The 7,045-nt window shown below is 35.8% G+C and overlaps 1 long non-coding RNA gene across 1 annotated transcript; it reads right to left on the reverse strand.

Annotated features, from left to right (window-relative positions):
• Positions 1-1,347: 1,347 nt before the first annotated feature.
• On the reverse strand, positions 1,348-6,833 carry LOC123561163 (uncharacterized). Its single transcript, XR_008365908.1, has 3 exons — positions 6,430-6,833; positions 2,175-2,356; positions 1,348-1,454 (listed from the first exon to the last, which is right to left on the reverse strand). It is a non-coding gene; the product is annotated as an uncharacterized LOC123561163 (long non-coding RNA).
• Between the last annotated feature and the right edge of the window lie 212 nt (positions 6,834-7,045).

The following is a 7,045-nucleotide window of genomic DNA, read 5'->3' on the forward strand; positions in this document are numbered from 1 at the left end:
AATTTGTCTTTGGTCCTTTTTTTTCTTTTTTATATCTATCAACAATTTTCTCTAAAAAATTGTTAAAGTGTTTTACCAGTTCGTGGGGAAAACCTTTTTTTGGTTTTGGAACACTATTTTTTAAAAATATTTTAAAATTTTTTAGTGTCTGTTTGATTTAAAATTTAATATTTTATGGTTATAAATGAATGTGCCCCTTCGAAGAACAAACCCCATAGTATTTTACAACAACATCCGCCGCACTTTTGGTTTATTAAGGGGTATACTCGGGAAAAACCTCTGTGTCCTTCCGCGCCAGAAAACTGGTCCTGGGGGGCAGCCCAGCTATTTTGGAAAGACGAGGGGGGGAAGTCGCATGGGTTTTACCCAATTTTTTACCGCCCGTATGGGTTGAACGCCATGATCATGGAGCGGTCCCCGCGTTGGGCCCCCGTTATAATAGAATCAGGACTAAAAGGGCCCTATGTACTGCCTATCTCGTAGAACCCGTTGGGCTCTCCCCAACTTGCTTATCCCCAAAATAAATTTTGGGTATACAAAAAAAGTTAATTCTTAATTTTTCAGAAAAACCTTTGAATAAACAGAACAAATCCAAGAAATATAGAATTTGGGTGCTCCTAGAAAAAAATTTTTCCATTAAGAATTATGTCGTCATATATTTTGATTTTGTGTAAAGCTCTTTTTCTAAATGGATGGGATATCTAGCGTTTAAAAAAAATAAACTGCGTTTGGGGCCTTTCTAGAAATTAAAAATGTGAAGCTAAATTTTGTCGATCTTTTTTTTTCCTTTTTATTATATATTTAATTCGATTACATTTTTTAAACATTTACGAAAAAAAACTTTTTCAAGCACGAATGGGGTTTTAACGAAAAAGCCCGTTTTCTTTTTTTTTCTTCAAGTTTTGGTTTTCCCGCAAAATTTTGTGTTGAATTTTTGACCGGGCCATAGCAAAACTTGGACGGTGATTGTATTGGAGTCATGTTAAATAGAACATATGGGAAATTCTTCAAAAAAAGATGCGTGTTTTAAACCTTTTACCTTTTATTCCCCATACATAAAAAGGTTAACACAGTGTCCTGTGTAATACCCTTTTTAAATTTCCCTTTTAAACTTAAAAGCACAGTAACTATTGAGGAAATAATTAATAGTGGACCGAAATTTACATCGGAATTTCCCTGTGATAAGTATTTCATTAAGCTCCTGGCTTTTTGTAGCTAACGGCACGTGGTTTTTCGTTTAAAAACTGGAGTGTGCCGAAATCGTAAGTAGGGAATAGTTTGGTATTATGTAATATGTCATGACGGGTCCATCACCTTAAACGTTTTCTCATTGTTTACAAATGAATACCTGAAAAATAACTTTTCCACAAAGCTCGTCAGGTGAGAGAAGGATGCCGAGTGTTACAAGAGCGTCTGTTTCTGCCTCTGTCAGTAAAGAGTATTCTTTATAGTTTCTATGGAAGTAAAAAAGAACATCATTACCAATTTTAAAACTGAACTACATGTACGTGTATTACAGATGGGTAACTTTGCAAAATTGTAAATTTAGCAATATAAAAAATCTGTGTTAGGTAACACAGATAAGTAAAGCGCCTTGTCAATTGATGGGTACAATTGAAACAAAATATAGACATGTCCTTTTTCAAAAATCAGTTTTTATCAAAAGGTAGGACAACTTTGTTTTGGTATTCTGCCTATCTGTAAGTCCTTGTTTACTCATTGAAGGCAGTAAAACACTCTCCGATTTGTCTATGAAAAAGTTACGAACAAAACATGGTTTGTTTCCATGGTAACATAAAACAAATTGGTGGATTTAATATATTTTTAGAAGTTTACTTGTACGGTATTTTCGTAATTTGGAAAGATAATTTTTACTTTTTCTCAAACTGGAATGAAAGAAATTACGTTATTAATATCAAAACGGCTGCCCCTACATCATGATAAGTTATTTTCCTAAATTTCAAACTACCATATCTTTTTTAGTAGCGGTGCGAGTTTTAAAATACTTCAGCGTAATGAATAGATGACAAACGACTTTCATATCAAATCAACATATAATAAGCTGTCTTTGTTTTAATTTATATAGATATTTCTGAGATATTCGTTTACTAATATTGATAATTTTCTAACAAAATGAATAATATAGAATTTTCTGGAGTGCACAAAGAGCTAACCTTAGTCTGGTCAGGTTTGCTGTATCACTGAGGTCCAGTACTGAGCATATACAATTCAAATAGTACATAAGCCTAGCCTTTGGGTCATTAGCTACAGTTACAGCTCCGCCGACCTGTCTTATACCGACCTCAGTTCGACCCATAACAGCCGCCATAGTTGTAAATTAAAATTCAAAACAACTCTGAAATGAAACAAGAGGGCGACACTGGATCGCTTTCCTTGTGTTTAACTGCAGAAATATGCTTCATTGGGCTATGATGTTTAACTTTTTTTCCGTAAAAGGAATGACTGTGTGAAATTACTCTCAAATGGATCATTTCAGACAAGATAATTTCGATAAAAATGTAAGTCCAGCACGTTGCTTCTACTGTTAATAAAAAAATTAATAAATCGGGACGGTCATCCTTGGTACAAATTATCCCAAGGAACACTCTGCAAACTATGTAATATATTGAAATCTGGACAGCAACTTCAAACAGTATTTTCAAACTTATAAAGAGGCTCCTAAATACAGTCAAGTGGAACAATTTGAAAATACTTGAGAAAGGTCCATCATGGAATGCTACTGACCATGTAAAGGTTTTTCTATTTTTCGCTCTCAAGCTGAACTATTTAAACAAATGAATACATTTGGCCTCAATGACTGTTGAAAATTCAATTTTTTCTGAAGTATGAACAGATCTAGAAAGAGCAGCAAACCACAGCCTACAAAGTAAAAAAATCGCTTGTTTCTAGTCTGACGCACTGGTGAAATCAGAAACGACTCCCCTCCCCAAACTAGTCAAGTGTCGTAAAGTAGGATATGATGGTCTGTATAATTGAATACGAATGCCACAGATAGTAAGCGTTGTCGTCATATCCAAAGATAACGCTATTGAATCCGTCGTCAATTTATACCACTGATGTTTTTCATGTATTTATATTATAGGCATATTGCCTTTTGTTTGAATAAACTATCTATCTATCTATAATTAAGATGTATTTGTTGTTGAAGTTTTGAAGCAACCCGTCTATAATATTTTCCGTTGCAGTTCTTTTTATTGAAGGTCTATTTGGCGAAGCACGGCTCTATGGCTGTGTTTCGGGTGCTTTATGTTTCCGGGAAATCTACCCTTACCTTTGAACTTTGTCAGCCTATTTTCAGTTTTCTGTAATTCCAACAGCAACTGTTTAAGTTCTAGTGGTGGGTTCAAAGTTACACATATGTTACCCCCACACTCCCGCAGCCAAAACGACAGAAGAAATATACAACACTGTCTTTCAAGAAAGAGGCCATGCTATTTTTTTTATTCATGTTGCTGCTGGTTTTAAATCAATTCTATTACTATTATCATTTTGAAAAAGAAAAAAAAGATATGCAACAAATATCTTGAAAAAAGTGTGGAGGTCAGAAAAGGTCCTGTCAGTAAGTCAAACAGACCTGACCAACCATACAGTTCATCAGAATAAGTCGCTGAAAGGTTTTTCTATTGTTAACACCTGTGGAAAGAACGTACAGCCAAGCAGAAGTATTTGAACAAATTTGAGAAATGTTCATACAATGATGTTTCTGACCAACTTGGTGAGCATCCACAAACCTTTTCAAGAGAAAAAATGTTTAAGTCTTGTTTAATCTTAAATCTTCTGGCCATTAAATGTAGTCAAGCGGACTTGAGAAAGGTTTATCCAAGAATTTGGTGAAGGCTCATCCAGTTGTTCGTAAGAAGAAGTCGTTTAAAGGTGTTTTCTATTCTTAGTTAAAGCGACCCCAAAATGCAGTATTAATGCCTTAACCATTTGAAAAAAAGTTGAAAAGTCCATGCTAGGATGCTATACAGATCAAGTGGTTTAACTCTGACCGGAGGAGATGTTTAAGTAAAAATGTTGACGCCGACGGACGGACGGTCGGACGACGAACACGGGCGATCACATTTAAGAAGTAAAAGTAAAGACAGCACAAAATGGTGTTCTTTCTTAACTTATTCAAAGACCAAACACCTTATACTGATACCGATGCTGTTGAGAAATGTTACTTCGCAAGAAACTGATATGACGAAAGAATATAAGGCTCTTACATGCCTGCCTGTGTAAGACGAGGTTTTCCCTACCCGAGGGACAGTGTGGAATGGAAAACCGAGCGTTAGCGAGGTTTTTTATCCATGCTGTCCCGAGGGTAGGGAAAACAGCTGTCTAACACAGGCAGACATGTTAGATCATTTTTCTTGCCTATCATGTTCAAAATAGATCGTGGAGACAAATAGGTCTTTGGTATTTCCAGACATTATTTATAAAGTTTATGACGTCACAATGGTACCAGTACTATGTGACGTCACATTAGTGCACGCTATTCTAGACAAAGTTTTTCCCTAGGGAAAGACTATTTTAAATATCTGTCATGTGTTTACGAATCGGATAGATATATCCGTCCCGAGGGCACCTGCGCATTGGACAGTAATGAAGCTTGCCGAATTACCGCCCATGCACAGGTGGCCGAGGGACGGATATTTCCATCCGATTCGTAAACATATGACTGATATTTTTTCTTGCATTATCGTCTTCATGTTAGCATTTTATTCTGGCAGATTATTTTTCTTGCATACTGTATTTTACAAATAACAGGTAGAAATATTTTCTTTGTAGCACTCTTTCTTATAGTAGAGCGCGGGAAATTAACGTCCGTAAGCAGAAGTGACGTCATGATGTTTTGCGTTACGCACAATAACAAAGTTCCACTTAAGTTTTATCGTTTGTAGCGTAACGTTATGTTCTTATGGTAAACTAACGTATTTTGAATCGAGAAATATACTATAAGGAACGGAGAGAAACTATCAAGGTACCTGTTTTTTTCGTATTTTTACATAAACAATATATTATCAGTGCATGAACCACTATTTGTCATTAACAGCACGAGAGTCATCTGGCATGGGGGTGCCAGATGGGTTTTGCCGGCATGAGTAAAATCACCGGAATAATAATATCTGTCATGTGTTTACGAATCGGATAGAAATATTCGTCCCGAGGGCACCTGCGCATTGGGCGGTAATGAGGCTTGCCGAATTACCGCCCATGCGCAGGTGGCCGAGGAACGGATATTTCCATCCGATTCGTAAACACATGACTGATATTTTTTCTTGCATATCGTATACATGTTAGCATTTTATTCTGGCAGACGTTTTTCTTGCATACCGTATTTTACAAAAGGTAGAAATAGTTTCGTTTTAGCACTCTTTCTTGTAGTGGAGAATGAACACAAAGCGCGGGAAATTAACGTCCGTAAGCAGAAGTGACGTCATCATGTTTTGCGTTACGCACAATAACAAAGTTCCACTTTAGTTTTGTCATTTGTAGCGTAACGTTATGTTTTTATAGTAAACTAACGTATTTTGAATCGAGAAATATACTATAAGGAACGGAGAGAAACTATCAAGGTACCTGCATTTTTCGTATTTTACATAAACAATATATTATTAGTGTATGAACCAGTAGTTGTCATTAACAGCACGAGAGTCATCTGGCATGGGGAGTGCCAGATAGGATTTGCATGGGTAAAATAACCGGAAACGCCAGTCTGATATGCAAGAAACGCCAGTCCGGTGTGCACGAAAGCTGTTTTATCCTGTCACTTGCAGTATTTTCGACCCGATATCAGGGTGCCGTATATCTTTCTTGATATACCGTCAGTTGATCATGTGACCAGTGATATACGGTCAGTTGATCATGTGACCTTGTGATCGATATTGTTGTCATAAGAAATTTTGCAACGAAACCATCATCATTGTGTTGGAAATGTCCGAACTAAGAAAATGAGTGGTCAAATAATGAGTTTTTATTCAAAAACGAAGAAGTTATTGCAATTTTGCCGGTAATCACGCCATTATATAAGTGACGTCATTACGAATATGACGTCATTAAAGCGGTTGTCGCACACATATTTTTGTAAAATAAATTGCCAAATATCGGAAAATGAAGTAATGACACGATAAATAGAATAATAGGTTAGTGCCTAAGATGGAGAAAGTTTATCTAGCTCGGCTCCGGACGTTATCAGGTTCGCCTTCGGCTCACCCGATAACCTCCTCCACCTCGCCAGATAAACTTTCTCATCTACGACACTAACCTATTATTCTCTATTTCCCTACCCTCGGGACAGCATGGATAAAAAACCTCGCTAACGCTCGGACTTGGGACTTTTTTAAAATTGATAATTTAAAATTACTTTTTATCAAGAATTATTCATTTGAATCATATTGAAATATTGTCTTAAAATGCACTTACCGATAGTTTTAATATATTTTCCAACGGTATTTACAAGTACTTCCTCTTTCGGTTTGTGGTTAAGAACGTTTTATTTCCTTGATAAGCCATTAAAAAATTAATGGTGTCCTTGCAAATCCTAAGTTATTTACAGACAGGAGTTTGATAGACTTCTTGTGTCCAGCTTTTTCATGTTATTTAAATTTGCATAATTTAAAATCAATTTATGCATTTTAGAAAATTTACTCTTCTTTCTTGATATTCATGCGGCTTCATATTGTGTATACTTATTTCAAGGAACGCAACTTCTCAGAACGTACACGGAAGTACACATAGAGTTGTAATATTATATCTGGCCGCTTAAGCTACTGTCATCAGGCAATCATATAGTAAACAGAAAAGATGTTTAGATATTAACCTTGTATTTAAAAAAAACTCCGGCGATTTCATCTATTTAAACTTGCAAGTGACTCCGACAATCCAGTGAGTCATCTTTTCGTGATATATGAGACAAAACTTCCTTGTGTAAATTATGTTTGCATTGTGTAAATTATGTTTGCATCGTATTACTCTCAAGTGACCTGTTTTGGTTACAACTTTTAACATTTTATACATGAACTATTCTTTTATGTGGAAT

The sequence above is a fragment of the Mercenaria mercenaria genome, chromosome 10, assembly GCF_021730395.1.
Source record: "Mercenaria mercenaria strain notata chromosome 10, MADL_Memer_1, whole genome shotgun sequence".
NCBI lineage: Eukaryota > Metazoa > Mollusca > Bivalvia > Venerida > Veneridae > Mercenaria > Mercenaria mercenaria.